The 23,012-nt window shown below is 34.8% G+C and overlaps 1 long non-coding RNA gene across 1 annotated transcript in view; it reads right to left on the bottom strand.

Moving 5' to 3' along the window:
- LOC132226386 (uncharacterized) overlaps positions 1–23,012 on the bottom strand; it is a 969,091-nt gene that overhangs the window by 159,012 nt on the left and 787,067 nt on the right. The gene's annotated exons all lie outside the window — the stretch shown is intronic.

Genomic DNA, 23,012 nt, shown 5'->3' on the forward strand with positions numbered 1-23,012 from the left:
ATAAAATTAGTGTCAGGGTGTCAAGCGAACAGCAATTTGAGGTAATTATACTGCACGCCATTTTCATCCGTGCTTTAAATGCATTTCTTCCGTCTCTGCAGTACAGTGTGTTTTATGCTACTTGATGTCTTTGAAACCTTTTTTTTTGTTTGGTATATTGAAAGTGGCTATTTGAAAAACATATTCATATCACATATTTTATATAATAGCATAATTGGGCATGGATTTTTTGTTGCAAGGTATATAATTTAGGCACATTCTTTTCTTTTTAAAACTTGGTATAGAATTTTTAGTCAATTTGGTCATTGAGAGTTAGAGGTTTCTCTGATTTTTCTTGAATGTTATTTGTCTGCAGGGTGAAAACACAATGCTCGCTAGCTAACGTCTTTGATTCCAGATATGAAAGATTTCACTGAGAACCGGAAAAGGAGGGAGGGGGGGCAGGGAAAAAAATCCCAGTTTGATACCTGAGTGCTCTTAAAAATCCACTGGCAGACAGCATGCACAGGCCACCCACACAACACTCCCCCCTCACCCCGCCCCCCCCCCCCCCACACACACACACTCATACACTGTCACAGTCACTGGCTCACAAAGTTTCCACAACAGTTCCGATGGATTAAAAAATGCATACAAGTAAATAACCAGTTGCATTTTGAGAGGAGATAGCAATCCGTGGTCTCTAAGGCTTGGGGTGGGGGAACTCTGTCTCCGGGTAGCAGGCAGTGGCTCCCTGGCTTAGGATGGTGGGGTCAGCGGAGCTGAGGGAGAGCAGCTCACAGGCTTTTCAAAGGGAAGGGATTGCCGGGTCCCTCAAACTTTGAAGGAGCTTATAAAAACCAAGTTCAACAAACATCTGTGACGGGAGAGAATGTGAAAGTGCTGCCTCTCAGAAGGCTATTTTGCTGACTTTTCTAATAAGAATTGACACCTTTTCCCTCACTGCATTCCAAAAAGTGTGTGCATCATTTTAGGTTTTGAATTTAAAGGACTTTAAAAAAAATGTTGCTTGGTCCTTTCTTCAATCAAAACAGAGATCACATGTTTGCATCAGTTTCCCTTTTAATTAGGTTTCACAGGAGTTAGACAGCTGTTACAAGCTTGCTAATCTGCTTAAAGATCAAATATTCAAGGATGTGTGCATTTTTAAAAGACTAGGGAATGAAAGATTTTGGGGAAGGCCTCGGTTTGGGTTCTTGGTTCAACAGCTAATTTTTAGAGGGGGTTCATATCTATATGCAATATTTTCAAATAATCAATCAAATGTTGTGTTGTCATCTTCTGGTGAAAATTCAGTGGGGGTGTAGATAAAGATTCAGGTTGATATGGGAAGTGTGTGTGTGTGTGTAGAGGAGAGAGAGAGAGAGAGAGAGAGAGAGAGAGAGAGAGAGAGAGACCTTTTTCAGGCAGCCTGTTCAATTGCTAAAACAATTCCATTCTTATTTAATTTAACCCATCACTGTATGTAGAAAGAAGAAAAAAAGTATAATCAATTTGAAATTATTTCACTTTTAAAATGTTAAACTGAAGATAACTAGTTAAACTAAAGAAAAACTAGTATTTTTATTTTTTTGTAATTGTACTCAGGCCTGAAACTTTTTGGCCTCAGAAACCAAACTGAGAAAGGAGGGTGCTTCATGCAGTGTCTGTGATTGATAGGAGGAAAGACTTGAAGAAGAGACATAAAAACTGCTGGCTGCTTAGGAAGAAAAATATTGGTGGTAATCATCTAAAATCACACTTTTAAAATTAATTGGTTACTTGTTTATTCAACTTGCTAAATAAATACTTTATGCGAAAAGACCCAAATAACATATTTAAGTTGATTTTAAGTGAACAGAATCGGTGTAACAACCAATTGGTATTCAGATTTTACCTCCCTCCCTCACCCAATAAACTCTGTGTCTTCCTCACAACTGATTGCTCTTTCCTCTCAAAGGACCAATCACATTAGAACGTTTACAGTCAGGATTTTCCTATTTAGATATTTTGCAAATTTTCCCACTCCTGCCTCCTCAAATAGTTAGTTATCTCTGCACCCTCAGAAAGCAGTGTGGTAGTGTCCAGATGGGGAACCAAATCTCAGAAGAAATTATGAAGGGTCTATCACCTATATAAAGATAACCACTGCAAAACCGCAAGCAAGGAATAGAGACACGCACATATACTTACTTCTACTGAAAATCTACCCTCACTAATGAGCTAAGAAAATTCTTCTTAAAATAATTTTCATAATAAATGCAGGGTATCCCCAAAACTGTATATACACTTACTAGCTGATTCTATTATATATTATAAATGAAATATATTTTAATAAGCACTACCTTTATTATTATTCAAAGTGTATATACATTTTTGGGGGGACACACCTGTATATTTTAAGGAAATAAAGTGGTCTAGAAAAGCATATGCACCACTTCAAAGGCTAACTCTTGCAATACATATAACAGTAAGTTTATTTAAAGGAAATTTAAAAATATAAGAATGTGTACATGATCTAAACATTTCTAATGCCTTAGGGGAGCATTTCTTAGGCATGAACTCTTCTTAAAAGGGTTCTACTATATTTATTTGAGCTCAGGTGAACTATTTCAATTGTTTTGCCTCTCATAAAAGATGATCTCAGGAGCCAGAAATAAAGGACACCACAGATGATGAGAATTGATATTTGCTCAGGGCTGTAGTTTCATTTCTGGTCTGTGGCCAGGAGGATTTCATTTGTACCATTAAATGTTAGAATTTTGTGATTCTTCCTCAAAGAAGTACGTCTCTCAAGCAACAAAAGTTAAATGTACGCATCACAAAATCATTAAGGTTAAAAAAGCAGTTATCAGTTAATTATGTGCATTTTCCCAAATAGCATCAAATTTTCTGATGTTTCCATATGTGCACCACATATTTATGATGAAAGAGTAGAATATCAGCAATCATTATTTAATATACTTTCATTCTTCAGTTTATTTAATCTTTACAATGATTTTATAAAGTATTTTTTTTAATTTTTAGTAATATTATTTATTTAAGAAATACAAAATTATATACAGAAAGCCCACTTTAGTCTTCCCTCAGCCACACTATTTTTTGTTCCAGGCCAGATAGCTCAGTTGGTTGGATCACCGTCCAGTGCACCAAAAAGGTTACTGGTTTGATTCCTGGTCAGGGTTCATACCCAGGTTGGGATTCCATCTCCTATCCCAGTGCCTCAGGAAGGCAACCAATCAATGTTTCCCTCACATTGATGTCTCTCTCTCTCTCTCTCTCTCTTTCTCTCTCTCTCTCTCTCTCTCTCTCTCTCTCTCTCTCTCTCCAATAAACAGATCCTCAGATAAGGAATAATAATAATAATAATAATAATAATAATAATAATAGTAATACACCAATAATAACTGATTGGTGTATAGTAAAATTGATATTGATATTTTATCTTATAGATTAAGAAATTGAAACTGAGAAATATTGAGTAACTTACTAAGATAAAATAATGTCAGAAGGAAACAAAGCTACAAACTCATGAGCCAAACTTTTGCTCTCATTCTGAAGTCCCTAATTGTTATAAATGTGCTATGTTACTACTTTAGTTAAGCTCCTTCTGAGTTAGTTTCCTAATAGTAAATTAAGTAATTGGAGTTCATGGATCTTTTGGTCCCTTCTAACTATTTTCCTCTGAATTCAAAATTTTTCAAAAATAATTTTGGAAAAGGCCCAGTCTGTGTCTGTCCCCTCTACTTTATTTAAGGAAATAAAGTGGTCTAGAAAAGCATTTAGGATTTTTTTTTTTAATTCTCACCCAAGGTTATTTTTTTCCATTGATCTTATTAGAGAGAGTGGAGGTGAGGCGAGAGAGAGAGAAACAATGATGATCTGAGAGAGACACATTGATTGGTTGCCTCCTATTTGCACCTGACCAAGGCAGGGTTCAAGCCTGCAACTGAGGTATGTGCCCTTGAACTTGACCAGGAATTGAACCTGCAACCCTTTTGTCCAAGGCTATAACCACCTAGAAAAACCAGCCAGGGCTGGACTTGGGATGTTTTGCTAATGTATTTGCCTACTCACTAGGGTTTGAAGCCAATAATAAATGTAATAACCACTGAAGAATAGAATTCACTAGTTCTGAGTTTAATCCACTAATATCAGTTCTTAGGTTTTACAGGATAAATGGGTTGTTGGAGGTCTTTCTTTTGTGATAACAATTATAAACTAAGAAATGGGGCATAGATCAATTACATGTATAGTGTGCTTGGAATGTAAGATCTCCCCTTCATATTTGCTCTTTGTAGATAGTAAATGATATTCTAGGAATTGGGTGGCAAGCTAATTATCACATTGTATGACTTCTGAAGGCAAAAAATAAAATATTTTTAAATATTTATCTTATAGTAAATTGTTTTTCAAAATATAGCCATTTTTATTTATCATCAAATAAACAGTAAACCCAGAAAAACACATCAAAATACTTTTATATTTTTATTTTGTGTCATGAAGTATCATTTTTTCATGTTTTTATCAATTTAAATTTATATTGTTGTGGGTTATATGTTTTGCCATGTTAAAATGGAACTGGTTTTTCTCATACTCTCTTTTGTCTAATAAAGCTTACATAAATAACTATTTTGGGCTATTGGAGAAAACATTGATCAAAAATATAACTTTATATGTATGAAATTCCTAATTTATAGCTTTTTAAATTTAACATAAATCAGGCAATCAAAATTTTGCCTGAAAGAGGGACTAATATAAGATATATGATTTGATCTACTATATTGTAGTATACTAGACCACATTGAAATATATAGACTTGTTATCTATATTAATTGGTGCTTAAGTATATACCATTAAGGATTTATTCTACTTTTCATTACATAAACTATAAGATCTTGATGATGTGAGAGAGACACATATAGAAAATAATCACTTAGAAAAAAGCTCTGTTTTTGTTTCTTACAAATAACATATTATGTATTTAAGATAAATAAATACATATTACTTGCATAGGTTTTGAAAAACACTGAAAACAACAGCTAAAAAATTAAAATCCAATGAATTTTAAAACCCAGAAGTTATTAGTGTAAAAATAAAAACATACATCTTATAATATGCTTTTGTTTTTCACATGTATTTGTAAAATACATCTAAGTTTATAAACATCCACTATTATACTATATTAGAGGCTGAATTATTTTACATACCATAAAATAATCCATTTAACTAATTCTACATTTTTGGATATTTAATTTTTACTAAAATTTTTGCTATCATAAATAATGCTGTAAAGAACGACCTTGTACATAAATCACTGAGAACATTATTATTTACCTTCTTGTCACAGATTCCTAGAAGTAAAATTGCCAGGTCAAGTGAAGAAAAAAATATTAAGACTTTTGATAAAAATTTGACAAATTGCCTACTCAAAATTTTTGCCAATTTATATTCTACAAGTAGTAGATGAAATTTTCCATTTCCCTAAAACCTGGCCAACACTATTTTCATTTAAAATATTTTCCACTCAGTTTAGTACTTTTAAAGTGAAGCCAATGCATATCCACTTATTTGAGCAAATTAATTTTGATTTATAATTACTTATTGACTGCATTGTTTTCCTTCTTCAGTCCTATTCTACTTTTAAGATATTATTTTATCTTAAAATCACTTATTTGAATTCTCTCCAGACCAAAATATGTCTGTCACTCTCTTTTACCTTAATGTGTTCAGTGGAATAACTGTTAAATGTGTGTGTGTGTTTAATTACTTGTTTGAAGTATTGGTCCTACACTAGAGTGTAACGTTCTTGAGGACAGTGATAAAATCATTTTATCTTTTTAAATCTATCACCTGGCAGCATACTGGTCATATATAATATGGTGGGATATATATACTTCAACAGTAAAATAATGCAGTATGGAGTTGGTAATAAATTAAGTGGAATGGAACACAAGAGTTAGAAGGTTCAGAGACAGGATAAATTCACAAACTAGGGACTTGGGAAAGTGGTACATACTACTTTTGCAAGGAAAAGTGGATTATGAAATGAACAATTGTGATATAAAAGATTAAAATTCATCAAAGTGTAAAGACTCAGTGAGTTAACTCTTTAGGTTATTGATTGGAATTTAAGAATCTCTAAAAACAAAAATAAAATTTGTTAAGCTGTCAGTCCTTTCAGGGCTATGGCAACATTTTAGAGAGGCTGAATTATCTTTCTTCCTCCTTTTTCTTTTGTAAAGCTCTCTTCTTTCTTCATTTTTCTCTCTGTTCCACTAGTTATTGAAATGAGTTTTAGGGACAAAATAGGCAGGTTGAGGGAGTTATAGGAATGAGGAGGGTCCATAATAGAGGAATACATAAATGGAGACTTGAAGACGCCATGGTGCTTTATCTTAAATATACAGAGGACAAAGAAATGTCGCAGGAAAAGGGGGTCCAGGCAGATGGAAACATTTCTGGCCTGAACAATTAAAACAGCCATAAACCAAGGACAGATAGAGGTATCTCTGGCCTGAGCATAAAGCGGCCATAAGTTAGACCAAAAGTAGCCCTGACCTGAGTAGCTGGGAGAGCTGTAAGATAAAGCTTTCTCTGCTAGCACAGTTGGGAGAAAACCATAAGATACTAGTAAATCAAAAGTGACTCCAACCAGCAAGATAAGGGAAGAGAGAGTTGGGGCACCACATGGGCTTTGAGCTTTGAAACTAATACCATATAGCAGAATAACCAATGAGGAAAGCGGGGAGGGGGGGGTGTCCCAAATTAAGGAAAGGGACCAATAAGAAAAGGTCAGATTCAAACAAAGAACTGCAGCATATATAAACTGGAGACAAAGGGACATGAGGGAGGGATTTTTTAAAATTTTCCCATTAGAGAGAGAGTGTAGGCTTTTCCCATTGGAGGGTTGGGGGCTCCTCATGGGGTCCCTTTTGGGGACACCCTTGTCCAGATGGAGTTTGTATCTGCTTCATATAAACTTCTGTATTTTTTTTATAAAAGAAGCCTTTTTGTCCACAAGTTTATTCTTCAAACTTCGTGAGGACAAGAACCCATGGGAAGAAAAGTCTGCACCCAGAACCCCACGTTTCATTATGTTATTATCTTTATCATATACCTTACTATATCTTCCTTGGGGCTTATTTTAGGCTCAAAGTTGACTATCTCTTTTATATGAATGCTCATATAATGTCAAGATGATGCACCATTTAAAAATGTATAATACTCATATTCTGTTTCAGCAGTGTTAAAAAATATTAAAGTCATTTACTTATTCATCTTTGCCACACACAGGTGCATGCAAGTCATACACAAATACTCATACACTGCAAGCATCATATATCATCTAATGCTTACAGTGTTGCAAGACACCAGAATGCAAAAATGTAAGATGGACAATGACATAATTTGCATTTTTACTCTTGATTTTTGAATATGCAATGTCTTGATCTATGTGGAATCAATCTGTAAAGGTAGTCACATACACTCTTTGCAGGCCAAGTGGAAAAATGAATTTAACGGAGGTGGGTGGCACTTTGTGATGGCCATTAAGTCACATTATGCAGAATGATAGTGTCTAATAAGCTGATGACAAAGGTCAACACCATCTTTTTTTTTTAATCTTTATTGTTGAAAGTGTTATATAGGTCCTCCTCCCCACCCCCCCTTAACCTCTTCCGTCTCTTTTAGATTTCTGCACCTGTAACTAATTTTGATTTCTATATCATGAAAAATGAAAATCCTATAGGGCATTTTGAATTGCCCAAGGAAAACAAGTAAATATCTTTTATTAAAGTAGAAAATATTTTATTTTCTAATTCATTGGAATTGGCGATTCTTACATTTATGGTAACTATTAGGCCATTAAAAAGCATTATCTCATATGAGGAGTTGCCTAAAACAGTGATAATATCACGGGCTTTCGCATCAAACGTAGGAAATCATACTTTGTTGTACACTGTGCTCTGGGGAAATTTCATACCATTCCTAATACTGGTCAATTTCTCATCTTTTAAGCCTCCTTTGGAAATCAACCACAAATACTATCATAAAAAATAAAAACAATAGACTCCCATTTTCCTAAATCTCATGGTGGCTAGGGTAAATTGTATGACGTAGCCTGGCCAACTAGATTCACATGTCTGGATTTTGAAATTAGACCTAGGGTAAATGTGGAAAAAGGAATGGCTGAATCACCCCAGGTGGTGGTAGCAAGGGCAACGGAGAGGAGCACAGAGCACAGTTGTGGCAGGGGACTTGTGCTCAGGGTCCAGGGCTGAAAGTGGAGTTGTTGTAAGCTGTTTTGCCACTGGCCAGAGTATTCTCAGCATTATTCTTAGAGAAGAGAGCTGTGGCATGACTTCAAACAATTCTGATTATGGGTCCAATTGTATTTTTTGTACAGGTACCAAGCCTGGTTCCCTGGTCTTTCCAGAATCTTCGGGACCTACCAGTTTACTTTCTCTAAATGCCTTTTCTGCTTGAATAAATCAGGAACTCTGATCTGAAATGTGAGTAAGGTGACCATACATGCTTGATTTCCCAGGAAAACGCTCGTTTATGCTAGTTGTTCCAGCACAGGGTTTCAATTTCAAAGGTGTCCCAATTCAGAAAATGTATGAATCTAACAAATAAGCCATTTCTCCCTTTTTGACTTGGGAATTAAGATGCTCAGGACAATTAGCAATTGAATGCCTCCCTACCACAGGGTTTATTTTTGAAGTTGACTTCACAATAGTATTATTCAAAATGTCATTTTGCCTGGGAAACTTAAGGAAATAAGAGCTAACTAATATACCCCAAAGAACTGCTTCTCTAGTAAAAATTACCACCATTTCTAAAAAATCTACCATTTTTTAATGCTACCTCATAAAGAAAATTATACAAAAAGTAGGTAATGTTTGGCTATTTCTGAGACAATGATGACTCAAGATTTCAGAATAGCATAGTAAATACGCAACAGAACACAAATTCAAATTTTGTAATTATATCTGAAAACCGACCCTGCCACTTTAAAAGTGGCATTAAGAAATAAGAATTCATGGCAAGTAGAGCAGTTCAGTTTTAACTTTGATGCTCTCTAGCCACATATTTAATTGCATTATCTCCGGGAGCTTCTGGGTAAGGAAACTGAGGTTGGCAGGTGAGGTTGCATGGCGTGTATAATTCCCTTGAGAGAAATGTGTTACCATTTCTGACACTATTTATGTTCTGACAGCTAGGCTAACTAGATACACTCCTGTTTCTTCTTGGACAAGCACCTCCATTATAGCCATTTATTTCTTTGAAAATGTAACATGGTACCTGTGATTATATTAAAAGTACAACATTTATATTCAGTTCCCAGTCATTTTAAACTGAAGTCCATGTCTAAATCATAATGAATTATCCTTTTCCTGGAATATTTTGCTTCGTCCAAAAACCTTTCTTCTTTTAATAGCTACCATGAAGCCTAGCATGTGATCATTCCTTGTAGCTGACCTACATAAGTTAATAAACAATTGTATGTACACACACACACACATGCATACATACACATACAGGTCCACATTCAAGTGTATGTACAAGTATATACTGAAATGAGGTGTTCTGTTTCAATTTGGTTGTTTCCCATTAATATGACTTTTGGAAAGATGTCTACAGTTTCTTTATTCTCATTTGTTTTCAATAAAATTATCATAATAACATGTTCAAGAACGTAAGATTTGTTAAACATAATATGGACAATTTCTATATTTTACCTGTGTCTTCATAATATTATCTGCCTGCCTTATTTTTTCACTTATCCTTACTCCTTTCTATATGGCCAAATTTGAAACTGTTCCACCTCTGGTCCTCCCAAAAAAACAAACAACAAAACATTGGCCTAGAAAATCTCTCTGCATAGAATATTTAAAATAATGAAAAATTTCATATAAAATGTTGTAAAGAAAATGTACTAGTTTAATGACTATGTTAAAAAGAATTGTTTAAAAGGATGCTAGATTTGAATTCTAAAATGCATATAACTGTTTTTGCAAATAAAGTTTTATTGTATAATAGGTTTTAATTAAAATTTAGCAAAAGTTTATTTTTTTCAGTTACTTTCTACAATGCTTCTGTACACAAGCATTAATTTTATATATCATTTTAAATGGCCTCAATGCTTAAATCTATTTGAATTTAGTTTAATTTGTTAGCTTGTTTGTAATGTTTATGAATTTCACTGCATTGAACTATTAGTAAGCATACAACTCGCATAAAATAATTGTCATTGAGGAATATGGCTACAATACGTTGGAAATGTTATTCTGATTTAAAAACTAAGTAGAAACAATAATTACAACAAATATGCAATAAAAACGTTCTTGCACATTATTTAATGCTTCTCAACTTTAGGAGTACCACGTTTGAGGAGATGTACTACTTAGTATACTCATCCATGCTTTATTTACTAATTAAATTTGAAAAAATTGTATCAATAATTCTCAAATATTTTATCCCTTCTGAAATTAAAATTTAATTATTTAATTAAAACATTAAAAACCTGTAACTTTGGACATAGTTTTAATCATTTGCTTACTTCTTCTAAAGTACTTTAAGCAGTAACATATTTGAAATTTTCATAACTGTAATTGTTCTCAGTTTTCTTATATTAAAAAGACTATTAGGTAACTCTGTAGAAGGTGATTATTTTCTGCAGTACTGTAACTATTTTATTTGAATTTACCAGTTCAACCAAGTTTTCTCTTTTGCTTCACCAATTATAATAAGGAAGCCAAGTCAATGGTTTCAAACCCTACATGTCTGGTTTATACCATTGCTTCTCAAACTTTTAACTATTTTCGTTATTTTTTACCATCCCAGCATCCTTTTTAGACTTTTTTTTCCTAATTCTCCACCCATAAAATTTTCATACCAGAGATACACTGTATATTACATATAGGGTGCCCCCCCAAATGTCTATACACTTTTAGTAGTTATTAATCCCAATGGGTTAAATCTGAAAAGAAAGAAACATCAATTGTGTTATCAGAAAAAAAAGTATGTATACGTTTTCTTGGGACACCCTGTACACACTGTGCCCCTTTGAGGGTCCTTAAATCATTGCAATATCTAGTATTCTGCCAATCCAAACCAATTTTTCTCCTTGTAGGTGATATCACCCCATTGAAAATGTATAGTCTATTCCCACAGATTTTACCCACTAGTTTAGTAACATATTTATGATTCATTGTATTGCTGAAGAAAGATACTCACATAATGTCTGTAGGCACATAAACTATGTTCATTGCATTAGAAGATAGCACATAACACAGTCTCTAAAATTATCTTAAAAAATCAAGATCAAATGTTATAAATCTCATTTCCAGAAATAATATTTAAACATCTCCAAACATGTCAGTCAAAAGCCATGTTGAAATTGCTCTTCCAATCTAGGTTAAAAAGAGAGATCCTTTATTTTTTTCCTATTTTAGGCTCATTACAACCAGTATCAGCACACATGTCTCTGGGAAATGGTTTGCTGCACTGCATTCACTCTGCTGTCAATCTCAATTGCCCACTGCCAGGTGTGTGCATTTGGCCATCCTCAAGTGCTCGAGAGCTGGACTTCCTCCCTCACCAATGGAGTAAAGAGGAGGAGAGCAAATCAGTAAAAGAGTAAATAGCCTTGTTTTAAAATTTATTTCGAATGAGACCAAATAAAACACAAAACCATGGACTGCTAGCAGGAGGCTATGTAAATAGCCAGAGCTTCCGTTTTTCATCATAACATTAAAATATGAATATATATTACTATTATTTAGTAAATAGTAATTAAATCACTTTACATGTTTAAGATGTTTAAATATTTAACGACTCAAAACTATAAATAAATCAGAAGCCTTTATTAATATGGTATCAAGTTTCTGATCTTTGGCTCCAGGTTATTGGCATTGTATTCCATCTGAGATCATGCCACTGGCTTTCTAAAGCTTCCTGGAAGTAGCACACAATTGGCATTATCTATGTAAATATCAGATCCCCGATTTTGATTACGATAGAAGCATTTTGCTTCATGGAAATCAAAATTCAATGACACACTACAGAATCAAAGGCAGCTTCTCTAAAGTTTTAGCTATTCTCTCAGGATAACACATCTACTAGTATTCAGATCGGAGTTTTCACACATTAGCTACATCTTCCCAGTGGATCTATTATTGAACGAAATAATTGCTGCAGTTCAGTGCCCAGAAAGAGTAAACATACTTCTAATGCACGTTTTAAATTTCCCATGTGTGTATATCAAATATGATAATGTGGAAGAGCTTGCTATATTCCAAAGCGCCATGAAAATGGGAGCTAGTTTGGCTGGGTTTTCAACTCTTTGAAAAACGGGATTGTGTCGTGTTTATCTTCGTATTTCCAGCATCTGGCAGGGGGCCTGGCACAGTGCAGCTGCATGGAATTAAGCAATTAATTAATAGCATGTTGGTTCTGCAAAGGATTTGTGGTAGTTGACAGCAAGTATATACAATGAAATAACAAAATATAAATCCAAATATGCTCTAACAAATTGGAAAAGACCATCAGGGTTCAACCTGCAGACCCTAAGTTCCTCAAAGTCATTTTAATTTGGTTACACATTTACTTCTGAGCATTATGATATCCAAGAAAAAATGAGTAATATATGCTTTTGCTAGTTTATAAAGGCATACTTACAGGTAAAGTATATTCCATTTATGTAAAATTGTCCATGAGATGTCATAGGAATTCTGTGATGTTTTCTCCTTCCACACTCTGCCAGTAAGACGAGCATAATAAATACATATATATATATATATATATATATATATATATATATATATATGTTATTGATTTTGACAGCTGTCCTTTTAACTAAAAAAATAAAACTTCCAATAATCTATGTCAACTTATAAATAGATGCACTGGACACAGGGTATTTTTTCATATCCTTCAGTGGGTGGCCAAATTCTGAGAGTAAGTGCTATGTTGGGAATTACTTCATAATATGGGGAGGAAACTATGGCTTCCTTAAGAAAACCAAACTTTTTCAGAAGTATTAAATTTAAGTGGACATTTTCAATGTAAGTTTCACTAAAGAAAACATTAAGAAATACCAATATTATGGATGACATTTCTCTTTAGAGTAAATACAGGAATGAGTTTTTAAGGCTATTCTTAAAATGAATATATTTAGGTGAAATAGCACCACCGAACTAAAATAAATTGATAGGGTGCCAAGACTGAATAATCTACATACAAACTCCTTGGTTGTGTGGCCAAACCCATGTCTACATCTTAATTGTCTGCGAAGATAAATGGACTCCATATGCTTCATAAACTCCTTCCAAGGTTAAGAATGTTAAAAAAATGCTGCTGTTTGTACAACAAATGATGGTAAACTTTAATTATTTCAAGAGTTAGGTGAAAAACCATGCCAATGCCTTCAAAAATAATACAGGAGTGGGCAAAGGTAGGTATACAGTTGTCCATATGGAAAATAATATAATAATTATTAAATTACAATACGAGAATAAACTCAATGGTTCCTGCACACACAACTGTAAACCTACTTTTGCCTATCATTGTAGTTTAGAGGCAATATTATCTACTTACTTATATAAAACAATGTTTTGATGTGGACCATTGGTATTTCTTATTGTATATGTTAAATATATATATATATATATATATATATATATATATATATATATATATATATATATATGAATAAATGAGAGGAGCAATAAGGAAAGACAAAGGGAGTTTTTCTACTATTAGCCAAGTACTGACACCATTATTTCTTTTATTGTTAAATATTTTAAAATATTTGCATGTTTTAGAAAATAGAAAAGGAGGATATGAGTGAAAGAGAAAAGTAGTAGTTTTCAGTGTTACCCAATATTGAGCTGTAATGTATAAAACAATATCAAAATTAAAGTTAAATGTGTTAAAAAGTTATAGAAAATATGCCAAAAGCAACTCAGAGGTGGAGGACCATTTAGATCCCAAAGGATACTAATTAATTCTCAAATATTAATTTAATTACTACATTTCCAGCTCCCCAAAATGAAATATGCACAATTTACTTTAAGCACAAGGTGTGTGAAAATATCTGCCCTGACCATTTCATGTCTATGCCCTAAGCCAGGATTAAGAGAGGCAATGGACACATAAGGGCACTGTAAATCACTACGCTTTACTTATATACATGACCATAATTTTACTTGCTCTTCACTGTTTGTAAAATATTTTTAAATTAATAATTATGTGAAGTTGCTGAGCAAAACCCAGATGCACACCTAGAAACTTCATCAGATTTTCCAAATCAATGTCTTTTATCACAAACAATTGCTGGTTGCTGAGACTATGATGAAAAAATAGTCCCTATAGTTAACAATAACTATAGTTAAGTGCACTTAAAAATTTCTTAAGAGGGTGGATTTTATGTTATGTCTTACCCTTCCCCCAATAAAAAACAGAGGGACAATAACACTGTAGAGGTAATGTACATGTTTATCACCCTGTTTTTCTGATTGTGGTGATGGTAACATAGGTACATATGCCCAAACTCATCATGTTGTACGCATTCATTATGTTCAGTTTTGTATACCTATTATACAAAATAGGTATACAAATCAATAAAGATGGGGGGCATGTTAGAGGAAGGTATGAATTAAATTTGAGACCCATAGAAAGCTTGCAAATGCAGGTTTTTGAAAAAGTGTTTGTTGTACAATGAATGCAATTATAAACTTACTAGAATGCACATGACATATTTATATACCTGTTTCATGATAACCCAGTTCATATGAACATGCATTTTCTATCTCCTGTTATAAACTGTAAAGTGTTTGAATTTATTTGTATATCTATGTATATATGTAAATGTATGCATGTGTATGTGTGAGTGTCTGTGTATCTGAGTTCTCACAGTGGTAATATAGTGGTAAATGGTATGAATGGAAAGAACAAGATTTCTTCATTAATTATTCCTTGGAAGTTGTAGTTTCACACAGATACATATCACAGCCATAGTTCATTTTATTGCACTTAGATTTATTGCACCTTGTGGATGCTGTGTGTTTTTACAAATTCAACCTGCATCAAGCAAGACTATCAACATAATTTCCCAACAACATTCACTTACTTCATGCCTGTGTCACATTTTGGTAATTTTCTCAATATTTTAAACTTTTTAAAAAATATATTTTATTGATTTTTTTTACAGAGAGGAAGGGAGAGGGATAGAGAGTCAGAAACATTGATGAGAGAGAAGCATCGAACAGCCGCCTCCTGCACACTCCCCACTGGGGATGTGCCTGCAACCAAGGCACATGCCCTTGACCGGAATCGAACTGGGACCCTTGAGTCCGCAGGCTGATGCTCTATCCACTGAGCCAAACTGGTTAGGGCAATATTTTAAACTTTTAAAATTATTATTACATATGTTGTGGGGAGCCGGCACAGCCATGGCATATTCAGCCCCAGGGCGCCTTATGTACCATGCCAGCTCAGCCTGGTTCAGTGACCCTGAGTAGGGGGGTGAAAGGATTGAGAAAAGACAGACAAGAGAATGAAAGCTGTGTCTCAGGGGGACGCTGCTCCCTGATGAGGAGACAGCGCCCACAAGCCTTGTCTTTATTTTATAGCAGATGCCACGAGGCAAAGTAGGGGTGTGATCAAGTTGTTTACAGCATTCTCGTGAGTTTCATCCCCACTCAACTACATGCACCCGAACTCTATCACCAGGCACATGGGGCTACGTGTTTGGACCATAGGTTCAAGCTTACAACCACAACCTTTGGCTATGATTGTGCTGGGAGTGCCCTGCCCTTCCAGCTGGGACTTGCACGTTGCAATGAGAGGACCCTGTCCTTTCATTAGTCCTAGGCTTGAACCTGGCCAAAACACTACAGCCGTGCACCACAATATGTTATGGCAATCTGTGTTCAGTAATGTTACAATTATAATTGTTTTGAGGTACCATGAACCACATCCATCTAAGATGGCAAACATGTTGCCTAAAGCTGTAATTGAATGGCTGCAATCTCTTGTTAAATCTCTAACAATCAAGGAGGTTATGAAAGTGGTTTCTTGCCCAGCTGGCATGGCTCAGTGGTTGAGCCTCCAACTATGAACCAGGAGGTCACAGTTTATTCCCCGTCAGGGCATATGCCCAGATTGTGGGCTCAATCCCAAGTATGGGTTGTGCTGGATGCAGCCAATCAATGATTCTCTCTCATCATTGATGTTTCCATCTTGCTCTCCCTCTTCCTTCCTTTCCGAAATCAATCACACACACACACATATATATATAGTTTCTTAAGATGGAATCTACCCTTGGTGAAGGCTGTTGAATGACAAGGGATTGAGAATATTCCATAAACTTGGTTGATAAAGCAGCAGCAGGGTTCGAGAAATCTGACTCCAATTTTGAAAGCTCTCTTTCGAGTAAAATGCTATCAAATAGTATAATGAACTACACAGCAATTTTTGTGAAAGGAAGATTTATTGATATGGCAAACTTCACTGTTGTCTTATTTTAAAACATTGCCACAGCTATCCCAACCTTCAGCAACCACCACCCTAATCTGTCAGCAGCCGTCAACATTGAGACAAGACCCTGCACTGCTGGAGGCACAGACAAACAAGTAGCTAACACATAAATGGGAGAAGGCTGAAGGACTTTGATATTCAGCAAGGACTGAGAATCAGCATAATATTACCTGCTGCTGGCTGAATGGCTGAAGGCAATCCCCTAACCTGATAATCCTTTTATTGTTTACCAAACCTTACCATTGAAATGTCTGTTTGCTTTACTAAAGGGCAAATGTGTATTCTAGTAAATAAAAAGCTATGGGTTTGGACATTTGGGGAACCTCTCACTAGAGAGTAAGGTCTCTTCTGCCTGGCTCTCCCAATGCCTTCTAAATTTATATTTCTTGTCTAGTATATCCGTTTATGCACAGCCCCTTCTCCAGATCCTTAATTCTCACTGCAAAAGGTTGTGACACTGCACACACACAAAAAAAGATTATGATTTGCTTAAGGCTCTGGTGATAGTTAGCACTGTTTATCAATAATGTGTTTTTAATTAAGGTACGTATATTTTTTAGAGATGATGCTTTTGAACACTTAATAGGCTACAATATAGTGTAAACATAACTTTTATATGCACTAGGAAACAAAAATAATGTGTGACTCACTTTATTGCACGATTTGCTTTATTGCAGTTGTCTGGAATCAAACCTGATATTATCTCTTAAATATGCCTGTACCTTTTAATAAATATGCTACTTAAAACTAGAGACTATGTCATTGGATAAAGACATTTGATACCACTGGAGTACTATCACAGTGAGAAAGTTAAAAACAAAAGAAAGGCCATCCAAGAAAATTAAGGGTAAAGTGAGCCCTGGAAAGTATATTCACTTGAGCCCTTTAATTCTGATTTAATGCATATCAAATTGCCTTCTGACTATTGTATGTCTTCCTTAGACATTCTCTATATGAAATGTGAATAAACAGAAGATATTCAAGACAAAATTTCAAATAAATAAATTAGTGACAATTACTACTTAAAATTAACTCCTCTGAAGCATTTAACTTTATCTTTGCTACTCATTTGGATATAAACTATAAAATTTCTTGTATCATATTTGTTTTAAACCCAAGTCTGGAAAAAAAGGAAGAAAAAAAGATTTATTTTATTTCAAATTTTATTTTTATTTAGTGGTATAACATATCTAAGCCTAATTTTATCACTTAGTCTATATATACTTTGAAATAGAACTATGCTTTACACGCATTCTTAGTGGGTTCTCAGTAAATATTTATTTTTTGATTTCTCATAATAAAAATAAAAGCAACATCTGATTTTTAATTCTATGTGTCAAATGAGAGGTGATAAAATCATTGCTAATTCATTTTTAGTGGCTCAGAATGTAGAACTAAAATGCCATTTCTGAGCTTCAGCATGTATTTATGCTCTGTGGGATGCTTCTATTTCTCTGGATGTACTTTTGTGGGTCAGTTTATGTTTTTTCATCATATTCCACAAATGAGTGAGATCATGATATTTATCTTTCTCGGACTGACTTATTTCGCTTAGCATACTGCTCTCCAGGTCCATCCATGCTGTTGCAAATAGTAAGAGTTCTTTCTTTTTTACAGCAGCTTAGTATTCCATTGTATAAATGTACCGTCAAACCTCAGAGGGAAGGAAGGGAAGGATGGGAGTTGGGGGTGGGGAGTTAAGTTATCAACCAAAGGACTTGTATGCATGCAGAGAAGCATAACCAATGGAGACTCTAGGGGGAGTGGGAGCATCCAGGGAGAGGTCAGTGGGGGGAAAAGGAGATATATGTAATAATTTCAACAATAAAACATTTTAAAAAGTTTGTATTTAAGTTTGAAATTATAGTATCAATCAAACATACGGAAATTGCTTCTTAAAAAAAAAGTAGGAAGTTAGCAGGAGAAATGTGTGCTCTGAGGTAATTAGTGTACAATAGAATATTTTCAGTTCTGGGAGATACTTTTCACAAAATGATTCTACTATTGATGTAATGGAAGCATAGAGTATCTTACTGAAGAAACTAAATAATTTTAGATTCCATTTCAGCTTTTTAGAGCCCTTCCTATTTTTTCAGACTAAAAACTCCAGAAAAGCACACTTGAATTTGTATAGTTTTCTCTGTGCCTTCCTCTGCATCCTACCTTTGGCTCTTTGCTATTTCAATCCTACTGTCTTGGAAAGTATAGTTGTTTTGAATACTTTCTTTGAGACTGAAGATCTGTGCTTGGCATTTTGTAGTAACTTGTAGTTTGCATAGAACAGTACCTTTTTTATTTTTCTAAACCAGGCCGAATGTTTTGCTGCCATCACCAGGAAACCACAGCATATGCAACTCTTCATTTCATTAAGAAGGTTTTTGAATATTTGACTAAAATTATTTATATCCTTCTCTGATGTATATATAAAATATTACTGGAAGCTTTATTATACATCTAATATTTTTATTCATTCCTTTGCTCAATCATTCATTTAACTTTAAAACTAAGGCACCAGCAATATCAAACAAAGCCAACTGAAAGCTAGCAGAAAGTACTAGTAATAAAAACATGCTGATAAGAGAAATTATTGTTTAGTAGTAATTTATGATTATAAAAATTAAAAAGTAGAAGCTTATTTTGTGCAGCCTGATATAATAATGTATCAGGTACAATTAAATTATACAACATACACTTATTTTAGCAGCAATACCATAATAATAGATCCATCCTTTGTATAAAATGATAATTATTTAAATACAAGGAAAAACTTCCCCTTGTCAGGTGAAAAAAGTCTCATTTGGAGGCTGAAGCATGTCTCTAATTAAAAAGCCAGGGAGAAATCATATGGTTCTAAACTTTTTCTGTCTGACTTATTTTGCTTAGCATGATATTCCCGAGAACCTTATGATTTCATTCATATGTGGGATATAAAACTGAAAGCAACAAATAAACAAACAAGAAAATCTCAGACATAGACCATAGTATGGTGGTTACCAGAAAGAATGGGGTGGGGAGGTAGTACAGGGTAAAATAGGTCAAAAATATGGTGACAGAAGATTTGACTTTAGGTGGTAGGTACACAATGCAATGAACAAATCGTGTCACATAGTAATGTAGACTTGAAACCTATATAATTTTATTAGCCAATGTAGTCACAATAAATTACTTTTAAAAAGCCAGGGATAGGGTTGAAGCAGTCACATAAATCTACAGTGCACTTCACTCCCCTGTAGGCATTCAGAATGCAATGGGATATAACTTACTATCTAAACATTTTTCCTCAAAGGCCTACTTTCCTTGTCTTACAAATTAATGATCATGAATAATTTCTTAACCTTTTATCTTTCATTTTTATATGAAAATTATACTGTTTTCTGAGCCACTTAATATTTAGATGGCTTATTACTCTAGACCAGCGGTTCTCAACCTGTGGGTCGCGACCCCTTTGGGGGTCAAACGACCCTTTCACAGGGGTCACCTAAGACCATTGGAAAACACATATATAATTACATATTGTTTTTGTGATTAATCACTATGCTTTAATTAGGTTCAATTTGTAACAATGAAATTGGGGGTCACCACAACATGAGGAACTGTATTAAGGGGTCACGGCATTAGGAAGGTTGAGAACCACTGCTCTAGATAGATCTGTATTTGTGAGTTGTCATTAGTTGTAGAATTCTTGAAGAAAAAACCAACTCAGAACATTGAGGGCATTATGCTAAGTGAGATAACTCAGAGAAAGATAAATACTGTATGATGTCATTTATATGTGGAATCTAAAACAAACCAGCTCAGAAACAGAGTAGAATGGTTGTTGCCAGAGCTGAAGGAACAGGGGGAAGATGGGAGAGTGAGGAGATGTTGGTTAAAGGGTACAAACTTGCAGTTACAAAATGAATAAGTTATGGAGATCTAATGTATGGTTTAGTGCTTATAGTCAACAATACTGTTATATATTTCAAAGTTGCTGAAACCAGATTGTAAAAGTTCTCACCACAAAAAAATAAATGATAATTATATGATGTGTTAGAAGTGTTAACTAACAATATGTTGGCAATCATACTGCAATATATAAATTTATCAAATCAACACTTTGTACACCTTGAACTTATACAATTAGATATCAATAAAAATCATATATATTAAAAGCTTAATCTGCAAATTGTCCCCTGGGGCAGTTGTTTGACTGGGAGTTTGACTGCTCACTATGACGTGTGCTGACCATCAGGGGGTGGCGCGGGCCATGGCACTGGCAGCGGGCAGCAGTGGAGGTGCTGCCAGCTCCAATGAGCCCTGATGAGAGTGGGACTGCGGCAGAAGGTGGAGCAGGTGAATGGGAGGCGCCAGGCCAAGGCGGGTGTGAGTGAGGGCCCAATCACCCCACCGATTGCTCCGCAGATGCTGACCAGTGGCGGTGCCCCCCCCCACCCGCTGCCCAGCTCCCAGGTTCTGAGGGAGCCAGTTGGGGGGCCCAGCCCCGACTAATCACCCCGCAGGTGGGATGGTGGAGCAGGTGAGGGGGCGGTGCCAGGCCAAGGCAGGGTGCCAGGTGGGGCTGCAAGGCTGGGGGCCCAATCTCCGCAGGCCACCCCAAGGGACTCCACCAATGCATGAATTTGTGCACCGGGCCTCTAGTATAAGTATAAAGTACAATAACAATAGCAATAACAAAAACAAAAAAGGACAAATATATTGTTATGGTGGCAAAAAAAAGACAATAGCTATTATCCAATTGCTTTTTTACACTTTTGAAAAGTACTGTTTGGTCAATTCAGAAATATTCTATGATTTCCCTGATAGAGCTTCAGCTAACTTTTTACTGTGCAGATTTAAAAAGATGAATAATGGAAATATTTGTTTTTTACCTGAGCGTTTGTTTTGAACAATATCTATCTATCTATCTATCTATCTATCTATCTATCCATCTATCATCTATCTATCTCTATCTCTATAGCTCTGTCTACATAGCCATATCCATGTTCATATCCATAGCTATAACTAGCCACACACATATGTGTATAAACATATATATATATATACATATGTATGTATGTACCTATACAGTATAACCACATGTCCAGAGTGAATTAGTGAAACCACATAATTAGCACAGATGCATATTATAAACTTATCATCTATAACAAAGAAAAATAAGAACAAAACTAATTCAACAAACATTGAAAATTGAACTAGAAATGAGTACTGCATTTCTTTAAGAATCACTACATCACTGTTAGCATGTTAAGTATGGTAAGGATTTTGTATTTTTAATTTTATATATTTTTTTATAAATTTATTGGAGTAACTGGTTAATAAGATTATACAGGTTTCAAGTGTAAATTTCTATAATCTAGCTTCTGTATGCTGCATTGTGTGCCCACCACCCAAAGACAAATCATCTTCCATCAGAATATATTTAATCCCCTTTACTCTTTCCTGCTCCCATCCCCCTTTCATCTGGTAACCACCATATTCTTGTTGTCTGTGTCAATGAGTTTTAGTATTATCTTCCTCATATGAGTGAAGTCATATGGTTCTTACCTTTCTCTGACTGACTTATTTTACTTAGCATAATATTCAAAAGGTCTATCCATGTTGTCACAAATGGCAGTATTTCGTCTTTTCTTATGGCTGAATAGTATTCAATTGTATATACTAGTATGTACCACATCGTTACCCAATCATCTATAAAACCACTTTGGTGGTTTCCATGTCTTGACCACTGTGGGTAACGCTGAAATGAACATAGGGGTGCATACATCATTGCAAATAAACGTTTTCAAAACAAACAAATAATCCAATTAAAAAATGGGCCAAAGACCTGAATAGGCATTTTTCCCAAGAAAACATACAAATGACCAACAAATATATGAAAATATTCTCAACTTCACTAGCTATTTAGGAAATGTAAATTATAATTACAATGGATATCACCTCACATCTATTAGAGTGGCTGTTATCAATAAGACAAGTAATAACAAATGTTGGAGAGATTAGGGAGAAAAAGGAACCCCTGTTCACTGCTGGTGGGAATGCAAACTGGTACTGTCATTATGGAAAACAATATGGAGGTTCCTCAAAAAATTAAGAATAGAGTTACCATATGACCCATCAATTTGTTTTATGGGTATTTTTATATTTTTACTAATTGAATCACAATTATATTATTTGAAATATCATACCACTATATTCTTTTTCTTCTCTTTCATTGTGTATGTATAAATTATCTATAATAATAAAAGCATAATATGCTAAATAGACTGGATGTCCTTCTGGATGACCTTCTGAATGATGCCAGGGCTGCGAGGGAAGCCCGGGTCTCGGGTGCCAGAGGCAAGCCGGTGCTGGCAGCTGGGAGAAGGAAGGCCTACTCTTGCATGAATTTCGTGCATCGGGCCTTTAATATGGAGATATATCTATATATATAAAACCTAAGCAACCGAACGACTGGTCAACTGTTCACTATGATGTGTACTGACCACCAG

This window comes from Myotis daubentonii, chromosome 2, assembly GCF_963259705.1.
Source record: "Myotis daubentonii chromosome 2, mMyoDau2.1, whole genome shotgun sequence".
Taxonomy (NCBI): domain Eukaryota; kingdom Metazoa; phylum Chordata; class Mammalia; order Chiroptera; family Vespertilionidae; genus Myotis; species Myotis daubentonii.